General features: G+C 43.4%; 1 long non-coding RNA gene and 1 other non-coding gene across 2 annotated transcripts in view; both read right to left on the reverse strand.

Annotated features, from left to right (window-relative positions):
• Window positions 1-1,479: 1,479 nt before the first annotated feature.
• Window positions 1,480-20,861, reverse strand: part of LOC106734570 (uncharacterized) — a 53,483-nt gene continuing 34,101 nt past the window's right edge. The window contains exons 4-5 of the long non-coding RNA XR_001370135.1: window positions 2,106-2,208; window positions 1,480-1,860 (exon numbers count right to left, since the gene is read on the reverse strand). This is a non-coding gene — a long non-coding RNA (uncharacterized LOC106734570). The remainder of the gene's footprint in view (window positions 1,861-2,105; window positions 2,209-20,861) is intronic.
• On the reverse strand, window positions 2,531-2,746 carry LOC114007282 (small nucleolar RNA U3). Its single transcript, XR_003548912.1, has one exon. It is a non-coding gene; the product is annotated as a small nucleolar RNA U3 (small nucleolar RNA).

A 20,861-nucleotide genomic window follows, 5' to 3' on the forward strand; every position in this document is an offset into this window, starting at 1 on the left:
TATGTGTGTGTGTGTGTATATGTGTGTATATATATATATACATATATTTGTAGCCTTAGCCTCTGGCTCAGCTCCATAAATATTTGTGGAAGAAAAGCTTATGATTTTTGGGCCAGCAAGTGGTGTGGAGGTTAAGGCAGCTGGATCCCATTTGGCCAACTGCACAGTTCAAGTTCAGGACCCTGTGGTTTGAAAATCAGCCTGGCACGTGTGCATGCGTGCCCAAAATCCCAGGAGGGGAATGGAAGAGAAGGGATTGCAGCATGGACATCCTCCCTGGGGGGTGATTTCTCCTCTCGCTCTCACTATCCTTCTCTGTCCCTTCACGGTGAGTACAATAGTTGTGGAATACTACCAGGGAGAAAGCACACGAAGTAGAAAGGCCTGAGATGCTCACATCTTTTACCCATCTCTTATATATCATTTTTAAAATTTATTACAGGGCACACTCTCGCTCCCACTATCCTTCTCTGTCCCTTCACGGTGAGTACAATAGTTGTGGAATACTACCAGGGAGAAAGCACACGAAGTAGAAAGGCCTGAGATGCTCACATCTTTTACCCATCTCTTATATATCATTTTTAAAATTTATTACAGGGCACACGTGCTCACCAGAGGCACACACAGGCAGAGAGAGACAGAGAGATAGAGGGAAAGTGAGAAAGTGACCTCCCCCCTCCCCAGGGGAAATTGTCACGCCACAATCCCTTCTCTTCCATTCTCCTCTTGGGATTTTGGGCATGCACACACATGTACCCACATGTTTTTCAAGCTGCCAGTTCTGGGACTTGAACCATGCAGTCGGCCATGTGGGATCCAGTTACCTAGTCACCACACCACTGACTGGCCCCACATTTTATAGTTTTGTTTTGTCAAGTAGGACATGTTGACTGTGATGTGTCCTGCATTTGGCTTGAGCTGGTCTTCCTCTTGTCCCCTATCTTACAGGCACGACTTGTGGTCAGTCAATAGCTCCACTTTGGTAGGAGACACGTACAGCTTCATGAACTGTATCTTCAACGGGGTGGAGTTCTGCCACTGTCTGAGAACCAAGAATAAGGTGTGGTATTCAGTTTTCACTCATCTGTTAAAAAGCAGCAGGCTTTGCTTGAAGCGACAAAGAAAATGTTCAACGCTGTGGATCAACAGACTTCTGTGCGCTTGTCGTCCAGGGGAAACCCTCGGGCCTCACCACTGAATGCAGTCATGTCATGTGTGCAGAGCAAGCTCCTCACTAGATCTGAGAGCCCTGACCTGGTCAAGGGTGTGAGCGTTGTCTTTGCAGGGAAAGTGAGACACCCCCTTTTCTGTACTCCGGATCTGACAGTGGCTCCACTCTGCACAAGAACTCACTTGAGTCACTGGAAATTTTTTTCACATCAGTACTTTGCTTATTTACATGCTATCTTTCCTCCAGTCAAGAGAAAAAGTTGGCTGAATCCAGTCACGGCTGGAATTCAGGTCTCTCTGATGGTTCGGGTGAAAAGGGTCGCGGATGACTTTGATGAGCTGGAAGCAGAGCTGGGGTGGGTTGTGGTTGTTGAGATAAATGCTGAGTTTTAATGGACAGACAAGCACTGGGGAGGCTGACGTTTTTTACGATTCAGAGCGGTGATACAGAAAGCTCCTTTCACTGGTGTGCTCAGAGAGCCCTTGATTATGAAGACTCAGCACTCTGCTCTGAAAACAATCTGAAGGGCTGTGTCTCGGCGTGGGAGGCTGGGAGTCGAGTAGGGACAGCTGTGGGGCAGGGACGGTGGTGTTTACCTTACTGCTCTCCGTCCTGCCTTGCTCTCCCTCAGGTTCTCTGGATGGAAACTGGGTTTGTGGAAATGACGGTGGTAAGGTCTCCGGGTGCCCCTGCGAACACCCAGCGAGGTTGTGTGACTACATACTGAAGGCTTGACCAGAGCAACTTCATCTTTTCATTTCACCGGTAATGACAACAAGCCACCACTCCCACAACCCTGTCCCATCCCAGCTTGAAATCCCCTTCCCTGTGTGGACTGTGCCTTTCTGAAAGATGAGACTTGAGGGCCACAGGCAAGCCCCCACCCCGCCTCCCCCCAATGGGCACAATCCCTATGGAATAGCCTGAGTCTTACTGGTATTTTGGCATCTCTTTTGTCGAAGCTCCAAATCTGTTTTAATCATCGTTCAGGAATCACATTCAAACAGTCAGACTTCAGCATCTGCCAAGAGGTGGGTCTGGCCATAACAGGAAAACAGGAAAAGGCTTAAAAGTTAATAAAGCTGGAAGAAAACAGCTCCTATGTTAGCAGTCCAATTTCCAGAACCCCTGCCCTGCAGCTGCCTTTAAATGAGGAACATTTTGCCATGGGTGGGGGCAAGGATTCTCCTTGCTTTGGAGCAGCCTGATTGAGGGTTTTGCAGATGGATGAGAGGCACAGGGAGCTACAGGGAGATGTCATTGGGGGGATTTTACTGTTTTTTAAGCAGAGCCAAGAAGCCTGGTCACATGTTTACTGGAGCACAGCAGAAAGCTATCAACAGAGGCTGAATTTTTCCCCCCACTCAGATGGCCTTCTTCCCCTCTCCCTCTCCCAAAGGAGGAGAAGAACAAGCATCAATAGCAAATGGCAATTGCAAGAAAGCAGCACCAGGAGCCGGGCTCTCGCTCAGGGGAGAATGCTGTGCCTCGTCCTCCTGGTTTTTGCTGCTCTACCTGTCCAGAGAAACGTCTCTAGTAATCCACTAAAGAAAGGATCCCTGAAAGTATAGTCTGTGTGTTTGTTTTATTTGACAACTATCTATTGATAGGCAGCCTCCTAGGCTCCTTGGAAATGACAAGGGCAAGGCATCCAGGCTCCTATTTCTGAGCCTCTTACATTCTGCGGGGGAGAAAATGATAGGAATGGCGGGGAGGAAAAGACAGCTAGGGCCAGCAGGTGGTATGATGGTTAAAGATGCTGGACTCCCACATGGCTGACCATGGTTTGAGTCCTGGACCTGGCAACTTGCTTTCTCATTTTCTCTCTCTATTGAGCTCATGTGCCATATAGCAACCTAAATAATAATAATACAAAAAATAAAATTAAATAATTATTTTTAAAAATGGCAACTAGAGGTTGTGCTGAGATTTCTGAAAAAAATTTTTTTAAATCAAAGGAGTTGGTAGTGGAGTAGATTAGACTTCCTTGGGAAATAGTACACTTCTGGAGGCAAGAAAACTCAGAGGGCATCACTTTTCAGATTCCCAACAAATATATGTTCTCTTTTCTCCTTTTTTTTTTTTAAAGGACGGCTTCATCGCAATCCTCCTCCCTGGCTCTGTAGAGGTGGGTATTCGCAACACATAGCTCTTTGACAGACAGGGTCTCCCTTTGTGGCCCACACCAGCCTCAAGCTCACAATCCTATCTCAGCCTCCCAAGTCCCTGGCATTGCAGGCCTGCCCGCATCTGGCCTTGACGTTAGACCGGAAGTTGGCACCGGACCTCCATGTGGTCCCAACCTGCAGAGTAGTCTTAGTGTTGTATACCAGCACAGTTGGCTCTAACGCAGATCTTCCCCAGCTGGCCTTCTTCTACTCTGCTATAGAAAGATAAGTTTCTTGCTCATCCTTTCTTTTGGAGAGTTTTGTTTTGTTTTGTTTTGTTTTTTTGTTTTTTTTGCTATAAGGCGCATGTGGTCACCAGAGAGACAGAGACCGAGAGAGAGAGAAAGCGAGAAATCACCCTCCAGGGGGATGGCTGCAATCTCTTCTCCTCCATTCTCCTCTCTGGAGTTTTGGGCACGCACACATGTGCCCAGCATGATCTGGGACTCAAACTGTGGTCAGCCACGTGAGAGTCCAGTGCCTTAATCACTATGCCACCCGCTGGTCCCAACCTCCCAGTCATCCTTAATCCTCTCATGGTGCATTGCCTATGGGATGTAAAGACCTCTAAGAGCACATAAGGGACAATGTGAAATACTGGTAGTATGTAACCTCCCTTAAGCAAAGTACCGTAAGCCTTCAAGAAAGCTTTCCCTGGCATGTGGCTATTTCTGTTAAGTGTGAAATCTAGCTTTAGAATTGGGGTATTTCAGCCCAGGTTGGGTTGTTCTGAATGCAGATTGTAAGAGTGATGATTTAACTGTACGACTTGGCCTTTTCAACACGCTGGCTCTTGACTCAGATGCTTCATTGCCGAGGAAGAGCCCTGGGAGGCCAAAGCAAAGAGAACTTGGAAGCTCCTTATTCCAAACAGGAGATACGTTCAGAGCCCAGACCCTGCCTTCACCGTCTATCCATGTCAGAATTAGATTCAGAAGCAGAATTAGAATTCTCAAAAGGGTGAGTAATATGTTATTTTAAATTAAAATTAAAGTGAAATGTGACAAAAGTTGATAGGACTAGTTTGACAAACAAGTGTTCTGAGGGAGAGCTGCCATTAACTCAATAAGCGAAATGAAGAGCTTTATGAGCTTTAGTGAAAATAAATATAAAGCATGTGATAAGATAAAACCAATTATTTAAATGTAGTAGCAAAAATCTCCTGAAATAAGATATATTTCTCTTTTCCAACCATTTTGTTTATTATATACAATTAAAGTGCCTCTAAGTGAAGGAATAACAGGTAAATTAGTAGTGAAGAATCCTTTTAAAAAAATTTTTTAAGTAATTTATTTTACTTTTTTTTTTTTTTAATATGAGTTTTGCCAGAGAAAGACAGTGAGAGAGAAAGAGGGAGAGAGAGAGAGAGAAAGCAAGCAAGCCACCAGGTCAGGGACTCGAACTGTGGTTAGCCAGGTGGGAATTCCAACACCTTAACCACCACGTCACCTGCTAGCCCCAATAGTTAAAAATTCTTGATGGCACCTTTTTGGTGTGCTTTCTAGAAACTGAAAATGGCTCAAATTCCTTGATGACATATTTTTTTGCAAACAAAATGCTTTTTAAAAAAGAATTATTTTCTTTAACTTTATTTATTTTGTTTTAATTTGACCAGATATGGACAAAGTGTGAGAGAGAGAGAGATGGAAAGTGAGAAAGCAAGCTGCCAAGTCCAGAACTTGAACCACAGTGGGCCATGTGGGAGTACAACACCCTTAACCACCACGCCACCTGCTGGTCTCTCTTTAAAAAAAAAAATTATTATTTTATTTAACTTTATTTATCCATTTATTTTATTTTCATTTGACCAGAGAGGGATTGAGAGAGAGAAAGAGAGAGAGAAAATGAGAAAGCAAGATGCCAGGTCCAGGACTCCAACTGCAGATAGCCACGGGGGAGTCCAGTGCCCCTAACCACCATACCACCTGCGGCCCCTAAAATGATTTCTGATTTCTTTTGTCCCAACAAAATTGAAAAAATATTCAATCCAATTATCATCATTAAATTGTTATTTAACGATTTGTTGCCATGCAATCTTTCTTTTTAATAATTACTTATTTAATTCCATTTGTTATTATTATTTTTTAATTTGACCAGACAGAGACAGAGATAGAAAGACAGAGAGAAAGGGAAAGTGAGAAAATAAGCTGCCAGGTCCAGGATTTGAACCGTGGTCAGCCATGTGAATCCAGCACCCCTAACCACCATGCCACCTGCCAGCCTTTATGAAATCTTTGTTTTAATGAATTATTTATTTTAATTTATTATTATTAATTTTAATTTGCTACAAGGTACATGCACTCACCAGAGAGAAAGCGAGGGAGGAAAAGTGAGAAAGCAAGCCACCAGGTCTGAGACTCGAACTATCGCCGGTCATGTGCGAGTCCAGTGCTTTAACCATCAAGCCACCTGCTGGCCCTACCATGCAATCTATGATAAATCATTTATTTTTAATAAATTCAGGAGTTCAAGAAGTAATATAAAAGAATTCTTTCCATTTCAATTCTTATTTCTGTAAACATTGTTCCCTGCACTTATAGCCTTATGAATTAAAAAATCAGAATAAATTAGTACTTTTATCTTACTAATGAGTAACAATATGAACTAGTTGGAGAAATATTCATCTCATTCAGTGACATGTTTCCAATAAAAACTTACTTTTGTTATTTTTCTCTTTATTGTTATTAATGGCGTAAGTAACAGTAGTGTAATACTTTTTTAAATTTTATAAAATTTCTATTTGTATTGACCAATCATGTAATAAGTGTGATAATAATAATTCAATTCATAAAAATTTAACTTAGACAATTAAAAACTGCTCATTTAGATTTTTATATTTGTTGCAGAAATAATGTAATAGTGCAGTCAACATAAGTTTCATCACCATGAAAATATAATTTTCATACAGATGAGAGAGGACATCAAATTACTATGATTTTCAGATTCTATTGGATACATTTGTAGAGTGACTTAACCATTTTTTTCAAAACTGTCAACATTTATTCTGTAATGGAAGTTATTTTGTCTCCACTATTTAAACTGGGAATGAGGAATTATTAAATATAAATTTAAAGTATGCCAAGAGAGCACACGATTTTAAATTATTTAAACATGTATCTCAGCAAAATAAAACTCTGAAGACCACTGGAGTGCAGAGTGGCTGGGGGCAGGGGCTCTTTGAAACAAGGTGGCTTCCTTGAAGAGTGAGGTCCTGGTGACTGGATGCAAAGGTGAGGGGAAGAGTATTCCAGTCAGTGCCAAGGACCTGAGGTGGGAAAACGGGCTGGAGAAACAGAGGGTGGGCTGCACTGGGCAGCCACAGACACGGATGCTGGGACAGCAAGTGTGCAGCAGGGCTGGCCCAAACACCCGGGCACGTGAGCACACCTCATCTTCAGCCACAGCAGGTTTTTTGGGGCTGAATATCAATTCTCTTTTACGGGGGCCTGTCCCGTGCATTGCAGGGTGTCTAGGAGCTTCTTTGCCCTCAACCCCCTAGATGCCAGTAGCACACACCTCTCTATGCTGGTTGTGACCACCAAAATGAATTTAAAATTGGCCAGACAGAGCCAGCAGGTGAAGGTTAAACTGGCTGGATCCCACATGGCCGACTACACAGTTCAAGTTGTGGACCTGGTGGCTGGGAAATCATGCTGGGCACGTGTGTGAGTGCCAAAGATCCCGGGAGGAGAGTGGTGGAGAAGAGACTGCACCATGGCCATTTCCCCTAGGGAGCGATTTCTCACTTTCCCTCTCTCCCTTTCTCCCTCTCTCCATCTCTCAATTTTTCCCTCGGTATGTCTCTCTCTCTGGCAAGTACATATGCCCTATAGCAAAAAAAAAAAAAAAGAAAAGAAAAGAAAAAGAAAAAAGAAAAAGAAAAGAAAAAAAAATTGGCTAAATGTTGAGCCAGCTGATGGCATGATAGTTAAGGTGACTGGATCCTACATAGCTGACTGTGCAGTTCAAGTCCTGGACCCAGTGGCTTGGAAATCAGGTGGGAGCATGTGTGTGCATGCTCAAAATTCTGAGAGGAGAATGGAGAAGGGATTGCAGCGTGAACATCCCCTCTCCCGGGGAGTGATTGCTCGTTTTCTCGTTTTCTCTCTGATTCTCTGGCAAGTGCACATACCCTACAGCAAAAATAAACAAACAAAAAAATAAGTAAAAACAAAAAGAAAAACAACTTTAAAAATATCCTAAATGTCTCAAGGAGGGCAAAATATCCCCATCCCACCCCTACCTTGAGAGCCTTGGAGCCAAGAGTATTATTTGCATTCAGGAGGATTGGTTTGGATGCCACCTGATTGCAGAGAAAGGGCTTTATATTCAGACTTTGTCCTTCAAAACAGGGTCCTGGAACCCTCAGCAAAAAAATACCTTAAAATCAAGAAGCCCCTTTACAATAAGAACAGCTAAGCCTGGCTGCTGGGATCCTAGAGTTTTTCTCCTAGCCTTGGTTATAGAACACTCAGGCTGGGACATAGGGGATACAGCCGCCCTCTCCTCTGAAGGAAGTGATGACTGTTTCTGAAGTGAGTGGGAAAAGTAAAGACATTCAGAAGGGGGAAGGGCTCCACAGCAGAAGGGTTAAGGGAACTGGACTCACATGGCTGAGCACCACTTGAATCTTGGCCCTGGCAGATTGAAAAATGTGTGTGTAAGTGCCCAGAATCCTAACAGGATGGAGAAGTAGAGAAGGGATTATGACGGACCGTGCCACTTTGGAGGATGCTTTCTCTGTCTCTGGCAAGTAAACATGCCCTCTGGCAATTAAAAAAATAAAGAAGGGAAGAAGAGGGGGGAAGAACAGATGCTACCTGAGTCCCTTGGGACTCAGCTCAAAACCGCGAGTGACAGGAAGAAGACAAAAACCCCAGAGAGGTTGAGGGCACAACCTAGGAATGTATAGACTGGTGTTCTAGTTCTAGAACATTCAACATGGCCAGGAGGAAGAAATGCAGCACAGGAGAGGGCAAGGTTATCTACTTCTTAATTCCTTTGTATAGTAATTGTTTGGTAGTTGACGCATACAAAAGCATACAAACAAATTGTAAAGTTTTTTTCCACATACCTTTGTTTGTTTAGGATTTTGCCATAGGATGTGTGCACTAGCCTAAGAGAGAGACAATGAGACAGAGAGAGAGAAAGTGAGAAATCCCCCTGCAGGTGGGAGATGGCCACATTGCAATCCCTTCTCTTCCATTTTCCTCTCGGGATTTTGGGTATGCACACACATGCACCTGGTGTCATTTCAAGACACTGGGTCCAAGACTTGAGCTGTGGCCGGCCACGTGGGAGTCCAGCGCTTTAACCATCACACCACCTGCTGGCCGCACCATATACCTTAAGAACAATATAGCACCAATGCTATAGAAGCTTTCTCCAAGCCTCTGCCAACCCCCAGAACTAACACTGTCACAGATTTTGAGTTTCTCCTCTAACTTTTCTTAAAATTAGGTTCGCTATGCATGTATAAATACCTAAATAATGATTAATTTTTTTAGAACTAAAACGAATCATTTCCTTGAGTGTGTAATTGTCTGCAACTTGCCTCTTTTTCTCCTTTAAAATTAGGTTGCTAATTTTCCCTGATGTTGTTGTATATAGCACAGTTTAGCCATTTTTCACTGCTGTGTAATAGTTCCACTTGTGAGGAAATATCAGTTTATTTTCCATCTCTTGTCAGTGGATATTTGGGTTTAATGTTTAGTGTTTTTGTTCTTATGAACACTTGTCTACATGTCTCTTAGTGCCCACTTTTAAGAATTTCTTTTTTTCCCCTTTATTCATAATAAAGTACATACATGTGCATGTGAGAGTGAGAGAGAGAGAGAGAAAGAGAGACATCTCAAGGTCTAGTCTTACTATGATCCCTTTTCTCTAGTCCTCTATCCCAGGGGTCCCCAACTCTTAGGACATGGACTGGTACTAGTCCGTGACCTCTTAGGAACTAGGCTGCAGAGCAGAAGGTGAGTGTGGGCAAGTGAAAGAAGCTTATCTATATTTACAGCTGCTCCCCATTGCTTGCTTTGAGCTCCACCTCCTGTTAGAGGAGCAGTAGCGTTAAATCTCAGAGGAGCGTAAACCCTATTGTGAACTGAACATGAGAGGGATTTAGGCTGCTCAGTCCTTATTAGAATCTATTTCCTGTTGATCAGAGGTGGCGCTGAGGCAGTGATGCTAGCACTGGGAAGGCTACAAATTCTGGTAACGTTAGCAGAGACATTTAATCGCACAGAGACCATAATAAATCAATTGCTTGCAGACTCATACCAAAACCCTATCAGTGAGTGGCAAGTGACAATTGAGCTGCATCTGAAGTCAGGCTTTCTGGTGGCAGGTGTGTCGGTGTACTTCAATTGTACAGCTGCCTCTAGTGGCAAACGTTAAGTCAGTCCTCTCCCACTGGTCTGTGGAAAAATTGTCTTCCATGAAGCCAGTTCCTGGTGCCAAAAAAGTTGCAGACCACTGCTCTAAGCCCATCACGTCTTGGACACTCACACGTGTGCCTGCTGTGTTTTGGGCAGACCAGCTGGGGATTTGAACCACAGTCATTATGTGGGATTTGGCTTTTCTTGAGTAGCACATTACTGCCATGCCATGGAGCCAGCCCTTGAGAACTTTTCTAAACCAAGAATCCTGGACCAGGATCAGCATCACCTTGGAACATGTTAGAAACAGACCTTCTCAGGCCCTCCTCGAGACGCCGCCGCATCAGAAACGCTGAGAGGAGGGGCCCAGTACTGGACGTGCTAACAAGCCCTTCAGGCAATGCTGGTACACATTAAAGTTGGAGAACCACTGGTACACATTTACGAGTGGACTTGCTAGATTATAGGGAATGTGTATGGGCACGTCTAACTTTGCAAGATAATGCTAAGTTGCTTTCCATAGTGATTCACTGTCCTAACATACACCCCTACCCCATCCCTCCAGCAGCAGAAGAGAGCTCCTACCTCGTGCTCTGTCCTCGTTTTTATGTCAGACAATAGTACTAAGCTAACTCTAATGTAATACTATGTATCGGGCACTATCTATATTTTGCATATACTAATATTCATGTGACCCTTACAACAAGCTTATGAATTAGGTGCTACAGAAAATCCTGCCATAATCTTATACATGAGGGCCAAACATCCTGTTGTTTAAGATTTTAGGTATTATCATTGGGTTGATAGAATGAAAACAGGGGCTGGGAGCCAATTTCCAGTAAGCTTTTTTTAAAAAATTATTTTATTTTTTAAAAATTATTTTAATTTGACCAGGTAGACACAGACTGAGAGAAAGAGAGAGGGAGAGACAGAGAGAGAGATGGAAAGCGAGAAAGCAAGCTGCCAGGTCCAGGATTTGAACTGCAGTTGGCTATGTGGGAGTCTAGTGCCCTTAACCACCTCGCCATCTGCTGGCCCCTCCAATAAGATTTTATTACTGAGTTAATGTCCCATTTTACATAACGGACACTGAGATATGCATGGAGATGTCATTACCTTCCCCGGACCTGTAGTCTGTGCCCTTTTTCTTTTTTTTTTTTTTTTAGGTTTTGCAGCAGGGCATATGCACTCACAAGATAGCGAGAGAGAAAGTGAGAAATCGTCCCCTCCCCTCCCTCCTGCCAGAGAGGATGGCCATGCCAAATCCATTCTCCTCCTGGGAGTTTGGACATGCACGTACACATGCCCAGAGTGATTTTCGGGCTGCCAGGTCCAAGACTTGAACCACAGCCAGGCATATGAGAGTCCAACACCTTAACTACCAAGCCAGAGTCTGTGTTCTTAATGCACAATGAAAATCTAGAGAGCGTAAAACAGTACAATTCATTAGGGTGCTGTACCCAAATTAGTACCTCATTGCTACAAGTTTGGCTATTATTCTGTGTGTTTACCCATATATACATTTTCTCTTCTGTGCAAGGTCTACTCAAATATTTCGTCCATTTCTTTTAATTTTTTAGAGATATTTTTGCTATAGGAGAGACAGAGAGATAAAAAAACGAGAAATCACACCCCCTCCCTAGGGCATGGCCACACCACAATCCCTTCCCCTCCATTCTCCTCTCAGGATTTTGGGCACGCACACATGTGCCCGATGTGAGTTTTAAGCCACTGGATCTGGGACTCAAACTGTGGTCGACTATGTGGGAATCCAGTGACATAATTATTATGCCATCTATTGGTCCCTATTAGTTTTGTTTTAAACATGGATTTGTAGGAATTAATATTTGTATGTATTCTTTATATACCGATCATTTGTGGCTACATGTATGGAAAAATATACCTCAATTCATAGCTTGTTTTTTCATTTTCTTTATGGTACTTTCAAAAAGAATTTTGTCAGAGGGTACATGGGCTGGCTGGAGAGAGATGGTGTGGGGCAGGCTGAGAAAATACCCACGTGGGGGATGGTCAGGCTGCAATCGCTTCTCCATGTCTCCCTTCAGGATTTTGGACACTGAAACACATGTATCCAGTATTTTTTTAAGCCACTAGGTCCAGGGCAAGAGCTGTGTAACCAGTCATGAAGAATACAGCCATCTTGGGACCAGCAGTTAGCGTAATGGCTATGTCGCTGGACTCCCACATGGTTGACCGCTGTTCACGTCCCACACCCGGTGGCTTAAAACTCACGCTGGACACGTGTGCGTGCGTGCCCAAAATCCCGAGAGGACCAGAGAGAAAGTGAGAAAGCAAGCTACTAGGTTCAGGAATTGAACCATAGTCAACCATGTGGGAGTCCAGCGCCTTAACCACCAAACCACCTGCTGATCTTAGATAGATCCAGCCATCTTAACTATCACACTACCAGTTGGTCCAGTGATATCTTCCTTTTCTCTCTTTTTGTACTATAGGACATATGCACTTATGGAAGAGAAATAGACAGAAAAAGAAAGACAGAAGGTGAGAAGTCACCCCCTAAGGGGGATGACTGCAATGCAACCCTTTCTCTATTTTTCTCTTGGAATTTTGAGCCACACTTGCATGCTTTCTGTTTTGCTGGGTCTGAGACTCAGACCATGAAGTCAGCCATGTGGGATTCAGCTGCCTTAACTTTCATGCCACCTGGTGGCCCCGGTGTCTTTCAATGAACAGAAATTGTTAATTTTAATGTAGCTGAATGTGTCAAGTTTTTCTTTTAAGTCATGTGAAAATATCTCATCCCAGCAGTTGGCTTAATGGCTATGTTGCTGTACTCCCATGTATTCTACCGCGGTTTGAGTCCCAGACCCAGTGGCTTAAACTCATTCTGGGTATATGTGCGTGCCCAAGATCCTGAGAGGAGAATGGAAGAGAAGGGATTGCGGCATGGCCAGCCCCCCTGGGGGGTGATTTCTCACTTTCTGTCTCTCTGTTTCTCTGTGTCTTTCTGGTGAGCATACATGCCCTATAGCAAAAAACTCGAAAGAAAGAAAGAAAGAAAGAAAGAAAGAAAGAAAGAAAGAAAGAAAGAAAGAAAGAAAGAAAGAAAGAAAGAAAGAAAGAAAGAAAAAAGAAAGAAAGAAAGAAAGAGGAAGAAAGAAAATAAAAAGATAAAAAGAAAATATCTCACCTTATTCCATAGTCATAAAAATATCTTTTTATTTTCTTCTAAAGTTTTAAACTTTCGACTTTCACATTTAAGTTGTTCATTCACAAGGCATTGATTTCATATGATACAAGGTAAGGGTTCAGCCAGTCCCACTCTCATCCCAGTTGGACCAGTTGTCTCAGATTTGTGGCATATTTTTCTCATAGAGCTGTTATATCTCCTGGGGACCAGCAGTTAGCGTAATGGCTATGTCGCTGGACTCCCACGTAGTCGATTGCGGTTCGCGTCCTGGACCCGGTGGCTTAAAACTCACGCCGGGCGCGTGTGCGTGTGTGCCCAAGATCCCGAGAGGAGAATGGAGGAGAAGGGATTGCGGCATGACCATCCCCCCTGGGGAGTGATTTCTTGCTTTCTGTCTCTATGTCTCTCTCTGTCTGTCTGGCGAGCACACGTGCCCTATAGTGAAAAACCTCTCCAAAAAAAATAACTGAGAGGTTTTTGATATAGGGCATGTGCACTTGCCAGAGAGACAGAGAGATAAGAAGTGAGAAATCACCCCCCGGGAGGATGGCCATGCCAAAATCCCTTCTCCTCTATTCTCCTCTCGGGATCTTGGGCACGCATGCACACGCACCCGACATGAGTTTAAGCCAACGGGTCCGGGACTCAAATCGCAGTCGGCTACATGGGAGTTCAGTGACGTAGCCATTACGCTAACTGCTGGTCCCTATCTCCTCTTCATGTATCAAATCTTCAATTCATTGAGAATTCATTCTGCTTCACTGATTAGTATGTCTGTAACTGCATCAATTCTATACTGTCTTAGTTCATATAAGTTATTTTTATGAGATTAGGCCAATTCTTCTACCCACACATGTTGGCCAGCCCTTCTCCACCCTAAAGCCCTAAAGCATTCATTGTACCTAAAGAATGAATGTCTCTCCTAGGCATCTAGGGTGGTACCTGTTACTTCCATCCTTGAGAGGATCAAGAAAATAGTCACTAAAAGAGTTTTCTGTGTTCCATGGTTTATAGTAGTAACTTCGTTAAGGAAGGCTCTCAGCTGGGGGCTTTTGCACTTCTTTCACTTACATTTTGGAATCTAGTTGTCATATTTATCAAAAAAAGGTGGTATTGTGATTGAAGTTGCATTGACTCTATAGATCTATTTGGATATACACAGTATCTTCATACTGTGTCTTTAACTACCCTACAATATTTATTTAGGATTTTAAAAAATGTCTCTCAAAAAAGTTAAAAATTCTTCTCTATTAATTTACCGTTCATCATCCATTGTATTTATTCCTGATATTGTAAATAGCATCTTTTTAAAAATTAACATCTTCATTTGTTGCTTGTATATGAAAATATAATTGATTTTTTATATTGATCTAATTTCCAACAACTTTGCTAAACCCTTTTTCTTCTTAGGCTTTTGTTATAGGGCACATGCGCTCCCTGGATAGAGACACAGAGAGAGAAAATGAGAAATCACCCTCTCCCTCAGGGTGGATGGCCACACCATAATACTTTCTCCTCCATTCTCCTCTTGGAATTTTGGGCTCACACACACATGCATGCGCCCAGTGTAATTTTCAAGTCACCAGGTTCAGAACTTGAACCATGGTCAGCCATATGGGAACCCAGTGCCTTAGCCACCATGCCACCTATTAGCCCCACAAAACTCTTCTATTATTTCTAATAATTTTGTCTGAAATGTTTTGGGCTATCTCTTTTATTGAGATTATTTTTTCTTTTCTAATTCCTAACCTCTTGATTTATTTTTTCTTGTCTTAATGTTTTCACTAGTAATCTCCAGTACAATATTAAAGACTAACAGGGATTATGGACCTCCTTGTCTGGTTGTGGATTTCAAAGGGAATGCTTCTAATGTTTCTCCATTTTATAATGTGCTGAAAACTTTCTTTTTCTTTGTGATAGAGCATGTGTATGCATGCACAAGTGAGAGCGAGAAAGAGAGGGAGAGAGGAGCACTCCCCATAGGGTCTGGTCATGGCACAATCCCTTTCCTCTAGTCCTCCAGCCCATTGCATCCTGGGCACTCCTGTGTGTGCCTGACGTGTTTCAGGCTGACCGGACCAAGGATTCAAACTGCAGTCATCATGCAGGGTCTGGCTTCTCTTGAATAGCACGTTACCACTGCACTATAGAGCCAGCCCAATTTTTCAGTACTAATTCAATCTTCAGTTTCCTTGATTCAATCTTCAGTTCAAATTTTCTATTTCTCTTTTAGTCAGCTTTGGCAAGTCATATTTTCTATTACCTCGTCTATGTTACCTATATTTCCTAGTTTATCGACATGATGTTTATATTTTTAGCTACCTTTTTAATCTCAGGTGTATCTGAAGTTTCTTTTTCTTATGCCCGATCTTTTTTATTTGAGCAGTCTCTTTTTTTCTTGATTCATCTTGCCAGAGGTTTTAAATTTTTTATCAATTTTTTTAAAGGTTTTTTTCCCCATAGGGTGCTTGTGCTTTCCAGAGACAGAGAGCAGGAAAGTGAGAAATCACACTCTGGAGAGATGGCTACATCACAATCTCTTCTCCTCTATTTTCCTCTTGGAATTTTGGGCATGCATACACATGCACCCACCATTTTTTGAGCTACCCGGTCTGAGATTCAAACCGCGGTCACCTATGTGGGAGTTCAGAGCCTTAGCTACGAAGCCACCTGCTGGGCCTAAATTTTTAACAGCCTTTTGAGGAACCACAATTTGGCTTTGTTGATATTAATTGTCAAAACTACCGTTAAATATTTCACAAAAATTAACTAACTTAATTGGGTGGATATAATCCTTTCTCGTTAAAACTTCTTCATTTTTTGTATTTCCCATCTCCTTGTCTCTGTTTTGTTTTGTGCTAGAGGATGCGTGGGCTTGCCAGAGAGAATCGGAGAGAGAAGGACGGGAGAAAGCAACCTCTTCTCTCTCCGACCTCCCTCCTTTTGTGATGTTGGGCACATACACAGGCACATTTGCTCAACTTTCAATTACATACTGTTTTCTAGAAATGTCTTATACTTTATATTTTGTGTCTTACAATTCCAATATCAGAAATTCCTATGATTCTAAATCTGTTCATTCTTTTGATCTCACTCAGGGAAGCTTGTTTCCTTGAGTATTCGGTAATGTTTTATTGTGAGTTTATATTGGTTGGACATAATCTCTAGGGATTCTGGAAGCCTGGATTGGTGATGCTTTCTTCCGGGAGGATTTATGTTTGCTTTTCTCAAGAGCCAAAGGCTATTACCACACCGGGCACACTTGAGCTCCCTTCAAAGACGCAGGGCTTAAAGCAGGAGTCTCAGATTTAGTCCTCCCCCCTCCAGAGCTCCAGTTTAGTGCCCAGCCCCCAGAGTGGGACAAACACCATCTCTCGCTGCTGCCTTTGCTGATTGTTCCCATTCTGCTGTCAGTTTAGTATTCTCCTCCCATTTTCCCACCAGCCTGGAGATGTCCTATTTTCATACAAGCCTAACAATGCATAGACATGTGTTTGCTGTAATATTTCTTTTTTTTTTTTAAGAGGTTTTTGCTATAGGGCGCGTGTGCTCGCCAGACAGACAGAGAGAGACATAGAGACAGAAAGCGAGAAATCACCCCCCAGGGGTGATGGCCACACTGCAATTCCTTCTCCTCCATTCTCCTCTTGGGATCTTGGGCACACACGCACACGCACCTGGCGTGAGTTTAAGTCACCGGGTCCAGGACTTGAACTACGGTTGACTACGTGGGAGTCCAGTGACATAGCCATTATGCTAACTGCTGGTCCCTGTTGTAATATTTCTGAGGTCTGTTATATTATAATGAAGATGGAGTCGGGTCAGAGCAGGCTTCAGATAAACTGATCTGCCATCCTCCTGGAAGAGGAATTTAGTTCATTGTTAATGTTTGGATTATATCAATGAAAAAAGTCTGACATGAGTGTTCTTGCATTCTTAACAGCTCCTTCACACCTAATAAGAGCCAGAGATTTTACCAGGAATAGTGTCTAGCTAGAATTTAATATCATTGTTTTGCATTTGTGTGTGTGTGTGTGTGTGTGTGTGTGTGTGTGTGTGTGTGTGTGTTTCTTTATCACATGGTAAGTGACGCTGATTTTCCATCAGGGGTCATGAGATAAAGTTTCCTTTAAAAAGGAATTCATTTGTATTTGAAAAATGACTCAGTTAAAGAAACTATTTCTTTTTAAAATAGAAGAGATTGTCATCTAGTATTGCAGAAATTGTATGAGAATGAAGATTGAGAAACACTGGATGTAGCGTCCCAATTCCTCAGACCTCATGACCTCGGTAAGAACTTCTCTCCTCAGCCCAGTCCCCAATGTCCCCTCTCTCCTCTGAATGGCAAAATAAAACAATAACAACAGAACCCTCTGTGGCCAGGACCTGTCAGCCCCTGCTAATGGCCCCCATGTTATGTGCTCTGCACCCTAACTCATCCCACAACTAAAGCAAGCTCCCAAGGACAAAAAATTCTGATTCCCTACTGCAGAAGTGCTCCCTTACACCTCTTGTCTCCCATGTCTCTTCGTGAGACCTTGTCTCCCCATGTGCTGTGGTTTGAATGTGTCCCTGGAAATTCATGCGTTGGAAGCTTAACCCCCATTGTGGCAGTTTGAGAGGGTGGAGCCCAGGGGGAGTCATTTAGGTCATGATGGCTCTGCCCTCGTGAATCATTGAACGTTATAAAGGGCTTGCCAGAGAGAATTTACTCTCTTGTCCGTTCTTGCCCTTCTTCCTTCCATCATGTGAGGAGACAGACCTTATCCTCCCCCTAGAGAGCAGGAGAGTCTGCAAGGTGTGGCAGCACCCTGATCTTGGACTTCTCAGCCTCCAGAACTGTAAAACAATACATTTCCATTATTCATAAATTACCCAGTCCATGGTATTCTGTTAGAGTAGCAGAAAATGGACTAAGACCTTGTCTCTCCATCTGATCTTGCCACCCTGCGTCTCCCCCCATGAGAACTATCTCCACACAAGACCTGTTTTCCCATAAACCTCTTCCCTGGGCCTTCCACGCATAACAGCTCATGTGGTGGGTGGTCATCTCTGGTTGGCTTTGGACATTAAAATGAGCTGCATGAGACCAGCTGGACCCAGCTGGGGTGGTAGAGAGCATCTAAGAGGCTGGCCAGGCACAATGGATTACAGCAAATGGGCCATTGCTCCCAGATTAGTCAACAGTCTGAGTGGAGACATTAAAACCCCGAGCAACTTGTCTCCTGACCTTTTATTTGTTTGTCTTGTAAATAAATAAAAATTGAAATTCTGTTTCCTGAGATGTGCAGCATAAATCCATCCTCATTTCCTGGTGCTCAGAGCCCACAAGCCACCAATACTGAAGACTCTGCTGAGCCTCTGGTGGGCACATAGAAGAGAGAGCCCAGACCTCTTCCTACTTGCGAAAGTCTCCCCAACAATCCTTGTTTGATCATGGAGGCAGCGTCTACAAGTGAATGAGAGGGACTAGCAGATGGTGTAATGGCTATGTTGCTGGACTTCCACATAGTCAACCATCGTTCGAGTTTGGGACCTAGTGGCTTAAAACTCACATCAGGCATGTGTGCATTCATGCCCAAAATCCCAAGAGAAGAATGGAGGAGAAAGGATTGCAGCATGGCCAACCCCCTGGGGGGTGACTTTTTACTTTCTGTCTCTCTGTCCCTCTGGCGAATGCATGTGCCTGATAGTAAAAATCTCTCTCTCTAAAAAAAAAGTGAATGAGAGAGAAGAAGCTCCAATTTTAAAAGGAAGCAGCTTCCTGGTCCATGCTTCTGTCTTTTGGTAAACCATTTATTTGCAAAATCTTGGTTTTTGTTTTTTCTCCAAGTTTATTTTTAAGATCTAGAAAAGGCATTCAGCAGGGATTATGTTCTCCCTAGAACTTGCAATGGTCCAACAATTTTACTTATTTAGATTTTCTTTCCTTTTTATAAGACAATAGTTATTTTTTATTTTATCTATTTCAACAAATATTTACTAAACAGCCTTTCCAGCATGAATTTAAGAGCAAGGCTGTGGAGACAGATTGTCTGGGTTCAGATACCACCTCTGCCACCTGCTAACTCTGTGCCCAAGGCTGTGAACTTCACTAAGGGTGCCTTGGCATATCTGTTACATGGGGCTAGTAATAACATCTCCCACAGAGGGTGGGTGGTCCAGTGCAATCTCACCTACAAAGGAATTAGGACACTGCTCAGCACATGCTTGGCACTCAATGACGAATGATGGCAATGATCATGATGATGATTCATATCACACACCCAGATGGGTTCAGTGAACACCACTGTCAATGAGAAACAGCAGTTGACCACAAGGATTCATAAAACCTCCATCAAATACAGTGGTGGAACAGAGAGCGTATTGCCCCGGGGATGGGCCAGTGAGAAATCCATTCCCTGGCTGCATGTTCACCTGAAAAACATGTCTGCAAAAGGAACACTCCCAGCCTCTTGGAAGAGAGGGAAAGCCCGAGGTCAGGCAGTGGGAAGACGTTGCTGAGCTCCTCCAGCACAGCCCACTCTCTTTGCAGAATGTCTCACTGCATCCTGTCGTCTCGCATCCTGTCCACTTGAAACCTACCTGACTTGCCGTGCTCCTGCAGAGGAAGCTGGTTCCAACCCACCTATGAGCAGGTGGCTCAGTGTGTTTACCTCATGGATGAAGTATTAATAAGCCTTTTGTGGCCACACATCTTATGTCCCATCCTTCAATGCAGCCTTTTTGATTTTAAAACTATGATTTTGACCTCCATCTTCCCAACTTCTTTATGGGTAAGCATCCTCCAAGATGGTGCCTAACAATTTCTGTCTCCCGGTATTCGTGCCTCTGTATGGTGTCACACTGTATCAGGGATGGTCTGTGTGAACATTAGCATATGACAGCACGTCTGTCCCAACCCGCGGGACAGTCGAACAGGTTCCCTGGGGGAGGGAGTGAGAGACGGGACAAACACACGCACACACAATAGGAGGTGCTGATCAAGTCTTCTTCTTCTTTCTGAGGAAAAATGGCGAGTTATATACAGCTGGTGGGCACCAATTGGTTGCCTGAAATGCAAGTGAGATAGAACAGCATGAACCAATCATTGGTGTGGGTGGATCTCTCCCGTTGCCTAGAAACCCAACCACTTCTGGGGAGAATGGTTGGTCACATGATTTCTGAGAAATGATTTGCTCAGTGAGGAAGTGAAGCCTAATGGTTTCCAAGATGGTGGATAGCTCAAGATGGCAGATAGTTCAAGATGACTTCCATATGCAGTGCCCTCCACACACGTCATTATGGTTTTTCTCTCTCTTCCCCTGTCATCACTTGTTCTGAGGAAGCCAGCATTCATATCATGAGTAGTTGTAAGCAGAAGCCCACATGGCAAGGAATGAGGCCCTCTGCCAACAGCCAAGTGAGTCAATTGAGAAGTGAGTTCTCCAGCCTCTTTTGAGCTGTGAGCTGTGGGCTGATGGGAGCTCCTGCTGGCCTCTGAGTGCAGCCTCACAAGAGACCCTGCCCAGTGACCTCCCAGCTAATCCACTCCCAGGTTCCTGATCCTCAGAAACTGTAAGATAATAATATGTACTGGTGTTTGAAGCTGCTGTATTTTGGGAAAATTGGTTCTGCAGCAGCAGATAACTAATATAATGTATTTCTCAACTATTTCTGTACTCCAAAAGGGGGTAAAAGCAGTCATTGGATGGTTCCCTCCAATTCCAACAAATGACGGGATCAGAGGTGCCATACTGGTGGTGCACCTGTCTGCTCTTGGAGAACACAGATATTTGAACACTTGTCAGGATTCTGAGTTCAAATCCTGACTCTGCCAGTTTTTCCTTTGGCATGACCATGGGCAAGTCATCTAACCAGTTTATGCCCCAGCCTCTTTATTCATTAACAGAGATAATGATAAAGCCTCATACAGTTGTAAGGATTAAGTGAAATAATGCCTGGAAAGGGCACAAGCTAAGTATTCCTCACCTTCT

This window comes from Tupaia chinensis, unplaced genomic scaffold, assembly GCF_000334495.1.
Source record: "Tupaia chinensis unplaced genomic scaffold, TupChi_1.0 Scaffold000146_1, whole genome shotgun sequence".
In the NCBI taxonomy this organism is placed as follows: Eukaryota; Metazoa; Chordata; class Mammalia; order Scandentia; family Tupaiidae; genus Tupaia; species Tupaia belangeri.